At 41.0% G+C, this 20,639-nt stretch overlaps 1 protein-coding gene across 6 annotated transcripts in view; it reads right to left on the minus strand.

The window, feature by feature from the left end:
- TMEM178A (transmembrane protein 178A) overlaps positions 1 to 20,639 on the minus strand; it is a 248,006-nt gene that overhangs the window by 216,913 nt on the left and 10,454 nt on the right. For 4 of the 6 annotated variants that reach the window (XM_029231420.1, XM_029231419.1, XM_029231417.1 and 1 more), the window contains exon 3: positions 11,764 to 11,856. The exons of the other annotated variants lie outside the window; for them this stretch is intronic. The gene's annotated coding sequence lies outside the window, so the exon portion shown is untranslated. The remainder of the gene's footprint in view (positions 1 to 11,763; positions 11,857 to 20,639) is intronic. 6 annotated transcript variants of the gene reach the window in all.

The raw sequence follows: 20,639 nt of genomic DNA on the forward strand, positions 1-20,639 counted from the left end.
CACACACACACACACACACACACACACACACACACACACACACACACTCACTAACTCACTCACAGGCACCATGTTATATTTTGGTTTGCTTATGCTTCCTGTTCTATCTGGAATACAAGCCTCTCTTCCCCGGGTTTTCAAAATAGGTTGTCCTACTCATCCTTTAAGTCTCAGCTCAAATGAATTTTTTCTGTTGATAGTGTCTTGCTCTTTCTAATAGAAAAATTTAGCCTTTCTGGACTGAACCCACAGTGTGTGTGATCAACACAACAGTCTTGATGTTTTGTCCATACAATAAAGGATTCTTCCTCCTCATTAGGGGTAAGGTGGCAGGGAAGAAAGGTATGAATATTTATAAGTTAAGTCTTTTCTGGAAGGGAGTTTCCAGAATCATAAACTTTGACACAAACTCATCAAAATTCTGCCACTTTCAACTACCCTGCTTTGTTAGGAAAACACTGAAATGGTCTAAAAGAGGAATGATAGGGGATCACAGCACATGTGTGAACAGTGCAATGGCAAGAAAGAGGAAATTTAAGGCAAGAGGATCAATAGAATGTGTAATTAACTGGCTCTAGAGAAAATAGGAGGAATCAAGGATGGGTAAGACTTTGACCCTTAGAAAATAGGAGAAAGATAGTATCTGTGATGGAATTGGGAAGATTCAAAAAGGGAGGAAATTTGATGGAACAGCAAGACATCAAGTGGAACTACAACAGGCAGATGGATAGCTATAGAACTCAGGCAGAAAAAGTCCTGGGGTAAAGATAGGGACTCCATTTTAGAGATTACTGAAGACGTGAGAATGTGTAAGGGTAAAAGAGAGAGTGAAACAAGAGGTCAAAGGTCTTGGGGACATCTACAGTTACAAAATATGGGGAGGAAGTGAAAGCAGTTTAAAAAAAGGAAGAGTCAGGGCTTCCCTGGTGGCGCAGTGGTTAAGAATCCGCCTGCCAATGCAGGGGACATGTGTTCCAGCCCTGGTCCAGGAAGATCCCACGGTCTTTCCTGGTCCAGGAAGATGCCGCGGAGCAACTAAGCCCGTGCGCCACAACTACTGAGCCTGCGTGCCGCAACTACTGAAGCCTGTGCACCTAGAGGCCGAGCTCTGCAACAAGAGAAGCCACTGCAATGAGAGGCCCACGCACCACAACGAGGAGTGGCCCCCACTCGCCGCAACTAGAGAAAGCCTGCGTGTAGCAACGAAGACCCAACAACGAAGACCCAATGCAGCCAAAAATAAAATAAACAAATAAACTTAAAAAAAAAAAAAAAAGGAGGAGTCAGAAGAGGTAGTGAACCAGGACAGTGGAGCACTGTATTAGCCAAAGACAGAGACGGGTAAAAGGAAGAGCGATTAACATTGTTGGATGCTGCAGAGGAGTGAAGAAAAATGAGGACTGAAGGAAAAAGCCATTTAATTTGGTGACTGAGTAATCACAGTGGTGACCTCAGAAAGAGCAGTTTCTCAGAGAAAGGTGGGATGGGAGGAAGCTAGATCCCGAACAGTAGAGAGAGCAAATGGGAGTGGACTTACAGTGCTCTGAGGACCACTCTAATACAAAATGATAGTGATAACAGATGAAATATAAAATGGGAGAGATGTCAGACATGTTTACACTCAAAAACACCTCTGCTGCCCAGAAATGGAATGGAAATAATACAGTAAGTGGCCTAGAGCTGTAGACCTGCAGGATTCGGCCAAAAGCCAACAGAGGCATTCAGGAACAGGACTCATGCAGGGTATTAAGGGCTAAACATCTCCCGTGTGAGGCACCTGAAATCAAGGGCTGGACAGGGCTGCCCCCTTGAAAGCAGCTGCCTAGGACTACGGGCTTGAACAAACTGACATACCTAGGGAGGGTGGAAGTGTAAGGCACAGTGTCACAGCCAGAATTTGCCTCTGGAGAAGGGATTGGATCTACAATGCTATAGGATAAGATCAAGGTCTGGCCTGGGAGTCCCAGGAACTAGATGGAGGAACCACAAAACTACTAAACAGGGAAGGTTGAGTTTGGAGGGACACAGGAAGGAAGGGAGGCAGGAAGGAAGGGAGGGAGGGAGGAAACTAATGCTAAGAAAGCAAGCTAAAAGTAGAAGCAACAACATGGAGAAGAATTCACACCAGACAAAAAATGGAGGGGAAGGTTATAAGACCAAAGAAAAGAAATCAGAGATTTAAATATTGAAAATATTGAAAGAGGTTTAAATATGGTAGTGGACAGCTTCTGTTTTCACTCTACCCAGCATCTATTTCCCCTTCTTTTGATAATGGCATTCTAATTTTCCTTAGAGAACCAGTCTTACTTTCTGTCTATACATATATTCTAACACACTGACTGAAATGATTGGTTCAGAGATGAGCACGTGACCAAATCAAAGAATCAAAACCATCCTAGAATTTCAGCAGGTAGCAACAGGTAAACACTAAAAAGGAAGCTCTGGCTTTTACTGAGAGAATATATGATGTAAGCCATCTTGGCACTACAGGGATATACTGACTAGAAAATGGAGACAAGACAGAGGGAAGTACACTAGAGGGACAGAGAAAGCAAGACCAAGATCTAATGATATTATTTGATAACCTGGATGCAGACACATTGGCTTCTTATTAGTTAAGTGAGCCCAGAGTTTCCCTTTTTTGGTTAAGTTAATTTGAATTAGGTTTCTGTTATTCTAACCTAAAAGAATCCTGATAAAACACATGAAGAGACGTAGTGGTTTCTATTTCCAGATAACATGATCAGTTACCTAGAAACCCAAGAAAATTAGCTGAAAACCTATTAGAACCAATGATGCAACATCAATAAGCAAAAAAAAAAAAAGTCAGTATAGGGCTTCCCTGGTGGCGCAGTGGTTGAGAGTCCGCCTGCCGATGCAGGGGACACGGGTTCGTGCCCCGGTCCGGGAGGATCCCACATGCCGTGGAGCGGCTGGGCCCGTGAGCCATGGCTGCTGAGCCTGCGCGTCCGGAGCCTGTGCTCCGCAACGGGAGAGGCCACAACAGTGAGAGGCCCGCATACTGCAAAAAAAAAAAAAAAAGTCTGTAGACCAATTATTTTAAAAATAGAAAGTGTGATAAGGAGAAAAAAATAGGTTCCATTCACAACAGCGACAAAAACTAGAAAATAGCCACCAAAAAAACTAATAAGATATGTGCCAGAACTACAAGAAAAAGCTATGAAACCTAGATAAAGACCTGAATAGGAGAACTTAATGTTGTCAAGATAATAGTTGTCCCCAAATTATCCATAAATTCAATAGATTTCCAACAGAACAAAAATTGATCAATAGCTCAATGGAAAAAAAGAGAAAGCCCAGAAATGGGCCCATGTTTATAGGAATTTAGTAGGTTATAAAGGTAGTATTTCAAAACAATAAGGGAAGGAATGGACTCTTCAATAAGTGATGTTAAAACAATTGGCTATTATTAGGGAAAAAATTAAGTGACTTTCTTTTTACCTCACATTATTAAAATAAACTCTAGATAGATTTGGGTGAAAAAACAAAGATATCATCAAACTCTTAAAAGAAAATGTATAGAAGACCATGTTTCTGATCTTGGGGGTAGGAAAGATCTCCTGAAACAATGTACAAAATGCAAAAGCCATAAAGAAAAGTATTGAAAACGTTAAGAAGCTTCACTTTATCAAAGCTTTAAATCTGTTCAACAAAAGAAACCATAAATGAGATTAAAATTCTAGTGATAGACTGGGTGAGATCATGGTAACATACATAGCAAAGGACTTACTCTTACAGATCCTTAAAAAAAAGACCAAAAAAATAGAAAATGGATAAAAAATATGAACAGGCAATTCACAAAAGAGGAAACGTGAATGGCAAACATTTGAAAAGATGCTCAGTCTCACCATTTTAGGGGGAAATGCAAATGAAAGCATGGAGATACCATTTTCCACATTTAACTGGCAATAAGTAAGAAGATTGATATCAAACACTGACAAGCATATTGGAATTGAGGTACTCTCTTAAACCACTGCTGGGAATATAAACTGGGCAAGCCTATTTGGAGAACAAATTGGGCAGTAGCCCTTCCAACTGTAGAGGCATCAATCCTTTCACTCTGCAGTCTCACAACCTTGGTATCTACTCTACAGAAATACTTGCATGGGTGCAAGAAGGAAAGTGGTAAGAGGTTGTTCACTGAAGTACTATCCGTAGTAGTGAAAACCTAGAGCAACCTAAATAATCATCAAAAGAGGAACAGTTAGATAAATAGCGATGCATCTGGCTTATGTAAGAGTATGCAGCAGTCAAAAAGAATTAAAACACACTGACACAGAAAAATCTCCAAGAGGCGTGGTTAAAGCATGGCTAAATTAAAGAAAAAAAAGAAAAAAAAGCAAGTTGGGGAACAACCCACACTGTATGATACCATTCAGGTCAAAGCAAAATTCTCTCTCTTTCTAATTGTGTGTGTGTGTGTGTGTGTGTGTGTGTGTGTATACACACATATGTATATAAATATATAATATACAGATAAATAATACATATATCTAAATATCTGAAAAGATGAAACGATACAGTCCAAAGTGAAATCTGTGTTGGCAGAAAGTAGAAACCTGAAATGGAGGTGAGAGGAGGGGTAGAAAGAAAAATTCTTTATTTACCTGTAGTGTGTGATTTTTTTTTTTTTTTTCAAGATCCCTTGTAGCTCTGTGAATGTAGGTATTCACTCTGTTTAGGAAAAGACCCTCCCCTTTCTAAAGGCCTGCTCCAGATCAGGCATCTGCGCCTCTGTGCTGCATTCCTGGTGAAGCTGTGACTCAGCCCAGTGTGCCGCAAGCCAGGCCGGGGTGCAGAGATTCTGTGCTTCAGTCCTGGGTCAACATTCACTCAGACCGGCCATGGGCAAATCAGTTTCAGTTCCTTTCTCACCACTAGCTCAATTTGGAAGCAGGTACCTCACAATGTGGTGAGAACAAGGGTGCAAGCAAATCGCCACTCTACAAGCTTCCTCTCCCCATTCTCTCAGTGCCTCTGGCCTTGCCAGTGGCGAGGTGCAGATTTCAGGGAAAATGTCTGGGGACTTTGTGCACTGCTCACAGCAAAAGGGCAAGCTGAGAATACCATGGCTGGAAATTCTTTAGTGCAGCCAAGTGTTCCTCGCCCATTTGGTTGACTACATGCAATTTTTCTTGCACTTTTTTGGTAGTTGTAGGGCAGACAAAATAGCCCTTCACCACGAATAAAGCCCTTGGAGAGATGATTTACAGACCACAAAGACAGACTGAACTGGGAAGGGGGACCCAAATGCTGTGAACAATCTCCTTAGGAGAATGCCATAAATAAAAACCCTACTTAACAGTCGGGGGTGTCCTAAAAGGAGAGGAAGTCAGCATGTATGATAAAACAGCTGTGTAAATTACACAGCTTCCAGGGTACTACCCACCACATCATGCTACTTCCTAAACACTGGATTCCTTTCTCCCTCTCCTCCTCTACCCCAAAATAATCTAAAGCAATCTTACAATTACTAAACTAGGGGAAAGGCAAACCACTCTGGGAAGGAAAAAATAGCAGCTGCTCTACATATCTCTTTCAGAGTTTGGCTACGATTGTTGAAGTTATCTGTCATTTTCCTTTCTTCGTGGCTGCCTTGACAGCCCTTCAGGATTTCAGCTGGTTCCAAGCACCTCTCAATAAAGATCATTCCAGAGAAGTTTCATATTCCTAAGATTCCTTACATCTCTCTTTCTTTAATTTAGGAAATGAGGCTGAAAAAGATGAAAAACAGCCCAGATTTCACCATTTTCTATGCAAGGTTCTTGCAAAGCAAGCTGTGCCTCCCTTTCCAACAAGGACGGAGAGAGGCAGTTCTGATTGGGAAGTAGGCGGTAAGGCCTTTGGAGCAGCAGTCAGATTATGTGCCTTTGGAAAAGGCCCCAGCAGGCCCAAAGGCTGTTTGAAAACTTTTTGTAAAGGAGGGGAAGAAAAAACAAAACAGCAGACTTTGGTGCACTCAGCCATTCAAAAAGCCTGTGTCTGCACCATGGACTTCATTCATTCACCAAATGTTTATCTTGCACCTATGCGGTGCCAGGCTCTGTTCTAGATGCTGAGAGTAGAGCAGTGAAGACAACCAAGTGTCTGATCGCTGTAGGGAGTTTCTGTGTGAGTGGGGATGGGGCTGATCTATGAAGAGAGCTCCAGGAAGCCCTCTCCCCTGTTTCCTCCCAGCTGGGTGCATGCTGGCCCTTCCCTTCTTTGGGTTCTGTAGTCGCTTCCTTCTGCTGAGTCCTTGGTTTATTATTCCCTTCACCTTTCCCCTTGATAATCACTTGTCCCTTTGTAAACATCAAAGCAGGACCAGGGAGCTGATGAAAGTGAGGCCTGTGACTCATAGGAGGATGTTTTTCTCTTTCTCATTTATGCGACTCTCTTCTCAGGAGAACCTTTTTGTTATGAAACTAGCTTGCCTCCTCTTTTTGAGAGGTTCCTCATTTCAGCTCTGATTGTCAAAATCTACTCTCAACTTTCCACTGGTATTACAACTCACCTACCACTCACCGGGGCCCTCGGAGTACCCTGGCAATCATTTCTTATTTCCCTATGCAGCTTTTTTGGTTGTTGTTTTCATCCTTCATTTAGACTATTTCCCCCAAATCTCCATACTTCTCAAGAGTTCCCTACACATAGCCCACCCCAACCTCCCTGCTCACCCAGTAAGCTTCAACAGATGACAGTGCCCATACTTCACAAAGAACATAGAAACCAACAGAAAAGAACTCCCTCCATTTCCAGTCACCTGCTATAGACTGAATGTTTGTGTTCCCCCAAAACTCATATGCTGAAATCTAATCACCAGTGTGATGGTATCTGGAGGTGGAGTCTTCGGGAGGTGATTAGGTCATGAGGATGGAGCTGTCATAACTGGGATTAGTCTCCTAAAAGAGGTCCCAGAGAGCTCTCCTGCCCTTTTCCCCATGTAAGGACACAGTGAGGACCAAGAAGGGGGCTTTCACCAGTCACTGAACGTGCTTGGCACCTTGATCTTGGACTTTCCAACTTCTAGAACGGTAAGAAATAAAATTCTGTTGTTTGTAATCCACCCAGTCCATGGTATTCTGTTACAGCAGCCTGAAAGGACTAAGACACTGACTATGAAGTCATCTGCACCTGCACACACTTTTTCCACCCCTGCACAAAGAAACGGTATCCTGCCATTTAAGGTGAGCCCCTGCACCAGAGCTTAGGACCACCCCATTTAACTTTCTCAGGGAGAGCACCCCATGAGTTATCCCTTCTTCACCTCGCCCTCCATTCCTTCCCCTCTGCCAGATCTTTTCCTCCAGCCTAACACAAAGCCCCTAGCCTTTGCTTCTATGAACTAAAAGCAGATCCAGAAACCAAGGATGAATATAAATAATAAAAAGAACCAGGACAGGGACTTCCCTGGTGGCGCAGTGGTTAAGAATCCATCTGCCAATGCAGGGGACATGGGTTCGATCCCTGGTCCGGGAAGATCCCACATACTGCAGAGCAACTAAGCCCGTGCACCACAACTACTGAGCCTGTGCTCTAGAGCCCGCGAGCCACAATTACTGAGCCCACGTGCCACAGTTACTGGAGCCCGCTCCACAACAAGAGAAGTCACTGAAATGACAAGTCCACGCACCATGGTGAAGAGTAGCCCCTGCTCACCGCAACTAGAGAAAGCCACACACAGTAATGAAGACCCAATGCAGCCAAAAATTAATTAATTAAAAAAAAAAGAACCAGGACAGGATCTACATAAAGATACTGTTAACTGACTGTTGGATCTTTTGAAATCATCCTTTACTTCTCTCATCTTTTCTCTCGTATTCTACTTTTTGGGATATTTATGAGATCTACCTTCTAACCCTTCCAGTGAAACTTTTATTTTGCCAATCATATTTTCATTCCCAAAACTTCCTCATATTTCTGATCATTCTTTTTATCACATCCTTGCTCTTGTTTTAGGTAGGTAATATCTTCTCAAGTTTCTGAAAGCACTAGAGGTTGTTGGTTTTCTGGGGTTTTTTTCGGTACGTGGGCCTCTCACTGCTGTGGTCTCTCCCGTTGCGGAGCACAGGCTCCGGACGCGCAGGCTCACTGGCCATGGCTCACGGGCCCAGCCGCTCCGTGGCATGTGGGATCTTCCCGGACCGGGGCACGAACCCGTGTCCCCTGCATCAGCAGGCGGACTCTCAACCACTGTGCCACCAGGGAAGCCCTGTTGGGTTTTTAAAAAATAAATTGACTTCTGTTCCCTAAATTATTTCTGTCGGCCTTGTGGGGTCCTCATCATTACTAGGCATATACTGATGAGCATACACATTATATTGCTACTCCAGGCCACGCTCCTGAACTCCATTTATCTTTAATTGCCTAATGAAAAACTCTACCTTGACATCCTAAAGGCACCTCAGACTGAACTCATATTTTCCTCCAAATAAATGTTTTTTCTTTCATCTCACTACATGGCACTACCATCCACCGTTACCTGAATGAGAAACCTAGGAGTAATTCTTGACTGGCCCTATTTTTCCTCACCTATATCCAATACATTAATTCCTGGTGATTCTATCTCTTTAATATCACTCAATGGTATCCTAATGTTTTCTGCTTTGTTGAACACACATAGGTGGTGTTAACTCCTGGCATCTCTCCATGCCATTTAAGCACTCTGTCTCAGGGAAGGTGGACTGACCCCTGATTTATCTGGGTGTGTTAGGTCTGAGCCACTCTTCATCCTCTTGGCCGCTAGTTACAGGGGACAGACATTCTAATCTTCCAGGTATAGCATTCTCCAGAGGTGTCACGGGTTGGGTTCACTGGGAAGCAGGTTCTGAGATAGATATTAGTGTGCAGGAGGTAGTGCTTCTGGAATCAATACTTGGGGAAGGAAAGGGAAGGGAAGAAAAAAACAGGAAGGTGAAAAACAGGATAGGATGGGAAGAACAGGAACAGGAAGGGAAGAGAAAGGAGCAAGATTGGGCAAAGGGAGAAGTTTAGCTGAGATTCAGGCTCAATAGAGGCCTCAGCTGACCCTGGGGGAGCTCCAAAGCTCGGATGACCTTCCAAAGTTGTCTCAAATTGGGGGTGGGGGACCAAAGCTTTGTATTGCTCCCTGATCAGTCATTGGATGCCAGCCACCCCAAGGAGACATAACTGGGCTAGTGGGTTTGTTTAGCCAAGTCCCTCCCTAAAAACAGCTGCTGAGGGCAGAAGCAGCACTGCAGGCAGCCAGAGGAATACATCCTGTATTTCTGAAGAGGGATCCAGGTGGCACACCTCAACATTCACCTCAGAGAAGGCTGCCCTCATCTGGGGGTTTACTTAGCATCTCATCTGGCTCTCACACTAAAACCTCTATGGTAGTTTTTTTCAGCAATAAATGGCAGGTTTTGGAGCCCATCTGCCTATATATATATATTTTTAAATAAATTTATTTATTTATTTTTGGCTGCGTTGGGTCTTTGTTGCTGCGTGTGGGCTTTCTCTAGTTGCGGCAAGTGGGAGCTACGCTTCGTGGCGGTGCCCGGGCTTCTCATTACAGTGGCTTCTCTTGTTGCGGAGCACGGTCTCTAGGTGTGTGGGCTTCAGCAGTTGTGGAGTGCAGGCTCAGTAGTTGTGGCTCACAGGCTCTAGAGCACAGGCTCAGTAGCTGTGGTGCACAGGCTTAGTTGCTCTGCGGTATGTGGGATCTTCCTGGACCAGGGATCAAACCCGTGTCGCCTGCATTGGCAGGTAGATTCTTAACCACTGAGCCACCAGGGGAGTCTCTACCTGCCTATCTTTTGTTTTATTGCTTCATTTTCTCAGAGACCTAGGCTGAAACAAGGGATGCTATTTAAACCTCAGTATTCTTCCTGCTACTCACTGGGATAAGGCCAGTCTCAACGCCTTCCTAGACTACAGCTGTTTGCCATCTAGCCATCCTATCTCGATTGTTACCCCTCTCCAATTCTTTCTCCACACTTTAGCCAAAGGGAAATTCCAAAAGCACAAATCTGATCAGCTCACCCCTGCTTTCCCTTTGCCTTCAGAGATAAAGTCTAACCTTTTTAATGAGGCTGAGAAGGCCAACAAGATTTAATTTGAGCTCCCTTGTCTGGTTTGATTCTCTTAACACTCCCTTATCCCTCAGCTCTGTATTTGATGCACCAGCAAGAGAAAAGTACTTGCAGTCTCCACCAGCAACCCAATGGTTTCTTGACTCTGTGCTTTTTAAATATTTCCTCAGATTAAAATGTATTGAACTGCTTCCTTGTCCATCTCTCTCATTTGAATATGAGCATCTTAGGAACAGAGACATTTCCTTGTTCTTACACTAGGCACTCAATAAATATTAAATGAAAGCGTGAATATGAAAGCGTGGAAAGGATTTATGGCCTGTTACATGCTTATTTATCAGCAAGGGCCACTGCACATGGGAAAATGTTCAACCTCGCTATTAAAAAGGTGCTCTGAAACAAGGAGATAATTGTATCTTTTTCACTTAGAAATTGGCAGAGCTACTAACAATAATATTTGAGGCTAGCAAGGGGATGGTGAAATGAGCACCCTGATACACTGCGAATATCCGTAAGGCATTCTGGCAATATATGACAAGTCTTAAGATGCTTAAGCCATGTACCCTAATAATTGCACATCTAGAAATCTATCCTGTATAACCAGAGAGAGAAGTAAAATTTATGTGCAGAGGTATTCATCACTGTATGTTTTTCTATTATACTTGCACTCTTAAATTGTCCATATATTCTAAATTGGGTCTGTTACAATTTAAAGATCAGCAAAACGTTAGTAAAATGCTGACAAGGTTAGAGTTGGGAGCCAGCCTACAGGATAGCCTAATGATTCTTGCCTCCTGGTATTCACACGCTGTGTGGTTCCCTCTCACGTTGTTCCAGAAGTAATGTCATCACTTCTGCCGTGCAACTTTCATGATAAGGTTACAAAAGACTCTACAGCATCCAAGTTAGCCTTTCTCTCAGATCACATGCTCTTGGGGAAGGCCAGCTGCCATGTCTCTCTCTATGGGGAGACACATGTGGCAAGACGTTGAGGCCTCTTTTTTTTTTTTTGGCTACACTGTGTAGTTTGTGGGATCTTAGTTCCCTGACCAGGGATTGAACCCGGGCCCCCTGCAGTGGAGTCCTAACCACTGGACCACCAGGGAAGTCCCCATTGTGGCCTCTTGATAAAAACACATAAGTAAACTTGGAAGCAGACCCTCCAGCCTAAGTCAAGCCTTCAGGTGACTGCAGCCCCAGCTGCCACTTGACTGCAAGCTTATGAGAGACCCTGAGCCAGAACCACATGGTTAAGCTCCGCCTGGATTCTTGGTCTAGAGAAGCTATGAGATAACAAATGTGTATGGTTTTAAGCTGCTGAATTTTTTTTTTTTTTTTTTGCGGTATACAGGCCTCTCACTGTTGTGGCCTCTCCTGTTGCGGAGCACAGGCTCCGGACGCGCAGGCCCAGCGGCCATGGCTCATGGGCCCAGCCGCTCCGCGGCATGTGGGATCTTCCCGGACCGGGGCACGAACCCATGTCCCCTGCATCTGCAGGCGGATTCTTAACCACTGCGCCACCAGGGAAGCCCTAAGCTGCTGAATTTTGAGTAGGATGATCAACCGTCCAGGTTTCACCAGGACTGACGGGTTTCCTGGGATATGGGACTTTCAGGGCTAAAACCAGGGAGGTCCTGCGCAAACTGGGACAGTTGGTTACACTAGTATTTTTAAATACAACTTTATTCAGATATAATTTACATACCATAAGTCACCTGTTGAAAGTTCAATGGTTTTAGTATATTTGGAGATGTGCAACCATCACCGTAATCCAATTTTAGAACCTTATAAAGAAATCCTGAAAAAAAAAAAGAAATCCTGTACTCTTTAGCTATTATCCCCCAGTCTCCCAACTCCCCCCAGACCTAGGCAAACCACTAATCTACTTTCTGTTTGTAGACATCCTAGTTTTGAATAATTTATTATACAGCAGTAGATAATTACTATAGGGTTATGGATAATGGGATAAAGGATGCTTGCTTTTGCATTAGTCCCTTACCTTACACTTTACTGAATTTTGCAAATTTTTTACAATAAGCATATTTTCACTTAATATAAGAGAAAAAGTAGTAGTATTCTGATTTACCGAAAATATGATGTATGATTTCATGGAACTGCTGTTTGGGCCCACCCAGTATCCTTCTACTCCCTGTTCTTCTAGTAACAACACTACCCCTCTTCCTTAAAGAAGAGCCTTTCTCCAATTCCAGGTTGTTCTGATTTGGTTGCCAAAGGACAAGGTGGATACTTGACTCAGGCCAGAATAATCAGATTTTCTCTCCCAATAATTTGAATCTTGAGTAGAGGCACAGGGGGAAAGAAGGTATTTAAAACTAGTCATCAGGAGGCAGAATCCTAGAGAATTTGTTGGGGAACTTCTGTTTCTGAAATCTCTGTAACCTTTCTGGTTCCTCTTCTTTCCTCTTGGGTATTCAGTAATTCCTTTGATTCTGTAAGTTACTCCTGTATGACTCTGTAAGTCTCTTTTTTATTTAAGCTAGTTTCTGTTGCTTGCAACAAAAGAACTCTAACTGATCCAAATAATAGAGAAAATATTTCTGTTGCGCTGGGGCGGGGGGGGGGGGAGGGTGGCGGTTATCCCCTCACCCCCCCAAAAATATCCATAAATCTATCACTCCAACAGAAAAGTTTTTAATTTTTTCATATTACCCATTGGTTCATTTTCACATAGTTAGAATCATGGTGTACCTATCATCTTATATTTTTCTACCTAACGCTGTACCTGCAAAAACTTATAGTGTTTCTACGAAGTCTATTCATCATTTTAAATGTATGTTATCATCTTGTACTGGTATATAATAATTTATTAAATCTTGATCCACTGGTTGGATATTTGGGTTGATTTTAGCTAGCAGACATATATTTAAAATGAACATTTTCACAGCAAGCTTTGTGCTTCTGTTGAATCATTCCTTTCCTTAGGATAAATTTACAAAATTGAAAAATGGATCTGCTATGGTGTTATCCTTGTTCCTTTCATGCATTTGATGTGTTGTTTTGTAAAGTGAAAGGTGCTTTTGTACTACAAGTAATTTTCTATTTTGAATGTTTACATTTCCATTTATAAGATATTCTTAGATTGGGCAAATTCAGATAAATAGAATTTACTTAGTTCAAAATCTACATTATGACAGTTATACAAGTATTCATGTGATTGTAACTATTTAAATACACCTTTTATTGAATATAAAATACATAAATAAAAATGGCACAGATCATAAGGGTAGAATCTCAATGAATTTTCACAAAGTGAACACACCCATATATAACCAGTACGAATATCAAAAAGCGCTACTGGCACTCTAGAAGCCCCCTTATGCTCCCACCCAATTATAACCTTCTGTCAGATAACCACAATCCTGATGTCTATTACCATAATTTAATCTCTTCTGTTTTTGAACTTTAAATAAATGCAGCCTTTTGTGTATGGTTTCCTTCACTCAACATTATGTTTATAAGCTTCATCCATGTGTAGCAGTAGTTCATTCATTCTCATTCTGTGTAGTATTGCATTGTGCAGATACACATCATTTATCTACTGTTGAATGGATATCTGGGTTGTTTGCAAATTTTGATTCCTACAAATAGGACTAATATTGTTGGGTCATGGGTTATGCACATATTCAGCTTTCTTAGAAACTGCCAAATAGTTTCCCAAAGTGGTACCAATTTATATTCTCACCAGCTGTGTAGGAGAGTTCCAGCTGCTTCACATCTTCTGGTTCTGTGCTTTTTCACATGTTTGTTGGGCACTTGGATATTCTCTTTTTGAAGTACCTGTTCAAATCTTTGACCAATTTTGGGGGGGGGGATCAACTTTATTGAGATATGATTTTCATACAATGAAATTCACCAATTTTAAGAGTACAAGTCTATGAATTTTACAATGTATTCTATAATGTCATCATCATCATACTCATGATATAGTTCCCTTCTGTCCTTTGAAGTCAGTTTCCTTCCCCACCCCATGACTAGCAACACTGACATGTGTCCTGTCACTATACCTTTGTCTTTACTATAATTTCATATAAATGGAATCATACAGAAAGGAATCTTTTGTGTCTGGCTTCTTTCAATGAGAATAATGTTTTTGAAATTCTATCCATGACATTTTATGTATCAGTAGTTCATCAGGGTTTTTTTTTAAGTGCTAAATAGTATTCCATTGTATAGATATGCCACAGTTTGTTTATCCATTCACCTGTTGATGGGACGTTTTGTTGTTTCCAGATTTGGGCCATTATGAATAAAGTTGTGATGAACATTCAAGTACATATGTTTGTGAATACACGTTTTCATTTCTCTTAGGTAGATATATCAGAATGCGATTGCTGGGTCCTACGGTAAATATGTGTTTAACTTTATAAAAAAATTATCCAATTTTTCCAAAATGTCCATATCATTTACATTCCTACCAGAAGTATATCAGTGTTACAGTTGCTCCACGTCTTTGCCAACACTTGGTACTGTCAGTGTTGTTAATGTTAACCCTTCTAGTGGGTGTGTACTGGTATCTCATTGTGGTCTTAATTCCATTTCCTCGATGACTGATGATGTTGAGCATCTTTTCACGTGCTTATTGCCGTTCATAAAATATTTATTCAAATCTTTTGCCCATGTCATAAACTGAGTTCTTCTACTTTAATTATGAGTTCTTACTGAACTGTAAGCATTCTTTTGTATTCTTGATACAAGTCCTTTATCAGGTATATTTAATAAATATTGTCTTCCAGTATGTGGTTTGAATTTTCATTTTCATAACAGTGACTGTACTTTTCTATAAATTTGAACTTATTTCAAAATAAAAGACTACCAAAAAGAGAAGAAATTACTAGTTTGCTAAGAGTTTTAAATCATGAATGGATATTGAATTTTATGAAATTCCTTTTCCGTATCTATAACGATGATCATATACATTTTATTTTATTTATTATTTTAGATTTTATTTATTTATTTATTTATTTTTGGCTGCGTTGGGTCTTTGTTGCTGTGTGGGCTTTCTCTAGTTGCAGCGAGCAGGGGCTACTCTTTGTTGAGGTGTGCGGGCTTCTCACTGCAGTGGCTTCTCTAGTTGTGGAGCGTGGGCTCTAGGCGTGCAGGCCTCAATAGTTGCAGCACACGGGCTCAGTGGTTGTGGTTTGTAAGCTCTAGAACGCAGGCTCAGTAGTTGTGGTGCATGGGCTTAGTTGCTCCGCAGCACGTGGGATCTTCCCTGACCAAGGATCGAACCCGTGTATCCTGCACTGGCAGACAGATTCTTAACCACTGCACCACCAGCGGAGTCCCTACATTTTATTTTATTAATTTGGTAAATAATAAGACTATCAATGTTAAACCAACCTTGAATGCTTGAAAGAAACACACATTTTATATATTATATATTACTGGATTTGTTTTGCTGATATTTAATTTAGAATTTTTTTCATCTCTGATAAGAGAGAGACTGGTCTATAGTTTTCTTTTCTTATAATGACCTTAGGTTTGGGGATCAACATTTTATTGGCCTCATAAAATGAACTGGTATTTTTGTATTCTCTGAAAGAGTCTGTGCACTATTGTTGTCCTTTCTTCCTTAAATATTTGGAAGAATTTAATGGTGAAGTCATAAGAATCTGGAGATTTAGTGTGTGAAGATTTTTAATCACTATTCAGTTTCTTTAGTAGATATAGAACTATTCAGGCGTTCTTTCTTTCTTGTTTCTTATTTTTTTGGTGTCACTTTTTATATGTTGGGTTGTCTAGAAATTTCCCATTTCATCTAAATTTTCAAACTTACTGACTTTAAGTTGTCTAAAATAGTTTTACTTCAGGTTTGTGGTATCTGTAGGATCCACAGTGATGTCCCCCTTTTCAAGCCTGATAGAGAATATGTATCCTATTTGGGGTTTTTTGTTTCTGCTTTGTATGTGTGACCAGTCTTGCTAGGGATTGGTCAGTTTTACTATTTCTTTTCATTGACTCTTCTCTACTGTACATTTATTTTCATTAATTTTTTTCTCTTCACTTTACTGTTCCTTTCTTTATACTTTTACTATTCCTTTCTTTATACTTTCTTCAGGTTTAACTGTTCTTTTCTAGGTTTTTGAGATGGATACTTAGGTAATTCTTGTTTAACACTATAAATTTCAGCCTTTAAAATTATAAATTTCTCACTAAAGGCAGTTTTAGCTACACCTTAAAATTTTTGATATCATATTTTCATAATGATTTGGTTCAAAATATTTTCTAATTTCTACTGTGTTTTTTTTCTTTGACTGATGAATTACTTAGAAATACATTGCTTAGGTTGTATGTGTTGGGGAATTTTGCAATTGTTGGGTGCAATATTCCATATATATCCATCATGTCAATTTTGTAAGTCATGTTGTTTAAATGTTTTGTCTCCTGTTCTATCAGTTCCTGAGAGACGAGTTAAAAGCTCCTACTGTGATTGTAGATTTGTCTATTTCTCCTTGAAATTTTGACAATTTTTCTTTTTGCTTTATGTATTTTGTACTATATTGCTAGTTGTGTGCAAAATTAGAGTTGTTTTATCTTCTAGATGGGTTAATATTTTTATTATTGTTAAATATCACACTTTGTTTCTAATAATGCTTCTATCTTTAAAGTCTACTTTATATGTTATTTATAGCTATACAAGCTTTCTTTGGGCTAGTGTTTGCATAAAATGTCTTTCTATCCTTTTACTTTTAACTATTCTGTGTCATAATTTTAGATTATTACTCTTGTATCTTTTGTACAAAGCACATATATTTTTAAAACCAGTATGAAAATCTTTGTTCTTTTTTTTTTTTTTTTTTTGCGGTACACGGGCCTCTCACTGTTGTGGCCTCTCCCGTTGTGCAGCACAGGCTCCGGACGCACAGGCTCAGTGGCCATGGCTCACGGGCCCAGCTGCTCCACGGCATGTGGGATCTTCCCAGACCGGGGCACGAACCCATATCCCCAGCATCAGCAGGCAGACTCTCAACCACTGCGCCACCAGGGAAGCCCAATCTTTGTTCCTTAATAGAATATTGTGCCATTTATATTTATGGTAATTAATGACATATTGGGGTTAATAGTTAACATCTTACTATTTTGGTTTCTATTTATTCCACTTGTTACTTGCTCCTTCTTATCATCTTTCTTGCCTTCCTTTGGCTTAACTGAGTGTTTTCTTTATTATTATTCTGTATTCTCTCTTTTACTATTTATATAATATATTGTTTATACATACTTTTACTATTCTTAATAGTAACCCTAGAGTTTACAACATGTACCCTTGACTTGTTTAAGCTTAGTATAAGTTAATACTTTTACTACTGTTTTTTTTTTGTTTTTTGCGGTACATGGGCCTCTCACTGTTGTGGCCTCTCCCATTGCGGAGCACAGGCTCCGGACGCAGAGGCTCCGCGGCCATGGCTCACGAGCCCAGCTGCTCCGTGGCATGTGGGATCTTCCTGGACCGAGGCACGAACCTGTGTCCCCTGCATCGGCAGGCGGACTCTCAACCACTGCGCCACCAGGGAAGCCCTACTACTGTTTTAAAAATAAATTTATTTATTTATTTTTGGCTGTGTTGGGTCTTCGTTGCTGCATGCGGGCTTTCTATAGTTGCGGCAAGCAGGGGCTACTCTCTGTTGTGGTGTGCGGGCTTCTCGTTGTGGTGGCTTCTCTTGTTGAGGAGCATGGGCTCTAGGCACATGGGCTTCAGTAGTTGTGGCTCATGGGCTCTAGAGCGCAGGCTCAGTAGTTGTGGCACAGGGGCTTAGTTGCTCTGCGGCATGTGGGATCTTCCTGGACCAGAGCTCAAACCTGTGTCCCATGCAGTGGCAGGCAGATTCTTAACCACTGTGCTACCGGGGAAGTCCATACTTTTACTACTTCTGAGACAACATATCCTTGCTGGCATCCCCGTGGAGGTCTAAACCATTCTGATATGTTATTTGGAAGTGGACATGGGTCTTCACCATTTATGGAAACTGACTCTTGTCTGGTTCTCTCCTCCTTCTGGGCTCAGGAGATCCAAATTCTCCTGAAGTCAAGCCATTCCCATCTTCTTAGAACCCTTCTCCTTCCAGATAACTGAGTCTTCTGTCGCCCAAATCACCACATTTAGAAAATCACCACATTTTAACCTTCCCTCTAGAGAAGAGAAGGGAAAAGTACTTCTTGTCTTTCCATGGCAAGCCCAGAGACAAGAAAACAAGATGTGATTTCTTTTTTTTTTTTTTTTTTTTTTTTTTTTTTTTGCGGTACACGGGCCTCTCACTGTTGTGGCCTCTCCCGTTGCGGAGCACAGGCTCTGGACGCGCAGGTTCAGCGGCCGTGGCTCATGGGCCCAGCCGCTCCGCGGCATGTGGGATCTTCCCAGACCGGGGCACAAACCCGTGTCCCCTGCATCGGCAGGCGGACTCTCAACCACTGCACCACCAGGGAAGCCCAAGATGTGATTTCTTAATCAACTGCCACACCTATTAATATTATTTCGATTTTGTGGCCTTGACTTAGAATGTAACCATAATTAATCACACGATTTCCATGGGAAATCAATTCCAAGTTATAAACACTTTTCTTTTAGGGAACTTTAAGAACCCAATATATTCATTGGATATATTCTCTTTATAACAGCATTTTTCTTGCTTCTCTTTAAGGAAAGGAAAAATTGCAGAGAGCAGTGATAAGATACATCATTAATATAAAAATACTCTGGTCACTGCTTTAAGGCTTTGCTTCAGCATTAATGCCCACAAATGAGGTGAACATGAGGGAATATATTATCTCTTACCAAACGGCAAGATATTTTCTTCGCCAGGACACAAATGACATAGAGAGAGAGGTGGTAATAATTTTAAAGATATAACCTCCCTGAGGTACACTGTAGAGTTAAGAATACCATCATAAATACAGATGTAGGTAAGGTTTAATTTAAGGAACTGTATTTTGGGTATTGTAGCACTTAGGCCAAAGAACCATGAGACAGTGGCCTGGTTTAATAAAACATCACAAAGGTCCATTAGGAAAACTCACCAGGGACAAAATGGGGGTAGTTTTGAAATAGACCATAGGAGCTGCTGCTTCTGCTAAAAGTAACCACACTGATTCCTAAATTTATCTCATTCTGTGATAACCGACTTTTCATTCTGAGGAGAGACAATGCAGTCCAGACCTCTTACCATTTCCTATGCTCATCAGCTTTCCTCCTGGGCCTAGTACAGACTCACCTTTCACTCTGAGGTGTTAGGTGAGGTGGTTGCCTCAAATACAAGCACTTTTTACAAGATAGACTAAGGGTAAATTGAACTCAAAGTAAATTTTTTTTTCTCCAAAATCCTTCCCTGATTCCATAGGTGGAAAACCTTTTGTTTTTTAGTTTCATCGGAACACCATTCCCATGTCTAGTCTAATAAATACTGGAATGAAGGCAGAATGATAACAAGGTACATTTGTGTGTGATTATGCAACATATCATGAGAGGAAATATTTTTCAAAATAATTTGTAGGGGCTTCCCTGGTGGTGCAGTGGTTAGGAGCCTGCCTGCCAATGCAGGGGACACAGGTTCGAGCCCTGGTCCGGGAAGATCCCACATGTCGCGGAGCAACTAAGCCCGTGAGCCACAACTACTGAGCCTGCACTCTAGAGTCTGCGAGCCACAACTACTGAGCCTGCAAGCCACAACTACTGAAGCCCATGCACCTAGAGCCCGTGCTCTGCAACAAAAGAAGCCACCGCAGTGAGAAGCCCACACACCACAATGAAGAGTAGTCCCCACTCGCTGCAACTAGAGAAAACCCGCGTAGCAACGAAGACCCAGTGCAGCCAAAAATAAATAAATTTACATAAAAAAAATAAATAATTTGTACGTTTGGCCTAGGAGTGTCTGAAAACTGGAAATAACTATAAAACAATTCAATAGTCATAAAATGAATTTTTAAAACCTGCTTTTCCCCATAAGAGATTATCCACATTTAATCATTCAAGAGCTGATTATCCAGAATGTGTAATATACAAATCCATTATTTCTTCTTTTCCCTTCTGCTGCCTGATTTTTGGTCATTTCACAGCTCATTAGTATTCTCTCTCTTGGAAAATAAAGGCAAATGTAGCACAAACTAGTATTTTCAACTTTCTATGTAAAGGTTTTGTAGGAAGGGTTATGGTTTATATATCACTTTTCTTTAATAAGTATCTGGTTAGGCTCTACTGGGCACTGGTGAAGAATTAAAGACATTTAAGACATTGTCTCTTACAATTGGAGAAACAAGGTTTAGGTGTAAAGTCAAATATTAATGTAAGACAATATATATTTAAACAACAATATGAAAGAATCTGGTCATAAATACATAGTGTACAAGAGAGCTTTATAGATCTATCATGGTTTTGAAAAGGGAGAGCAATAGTTTGAACTGACAAGATGGTCACAGAAATTCTCAGTAAGGTAGTGAGACTTGAGCTAGGTATCAAAGAATGGACGGAATTTTAGCTTGGGCAAAAGAAAAAAAAAGAAAATTCTGCACAAAGTAAAAAACACAAGAAAATCCCAGAATTCCAGGGTTCAAGGACCACAGATACTTTTA

Source organism: Monodon monoceros, unplaced genomic scaffold, assembly GCF_005190385.1.
Source record: "Monodon monoceros isolate NGI ecotype Baffin Bay Population unplaced genomic scaffold, NGI_Narwhal_1 Super_Scaffold_19, whole genome shotgun sequence".
In the NCBI taxonomy this organism is placed as follows: domain Eukaryota; kingdom Metazoa; phylum Chordata; class Mammalia; order Artiodactyla; family Monodontidae; genus Monodon; species Monodon monoceros.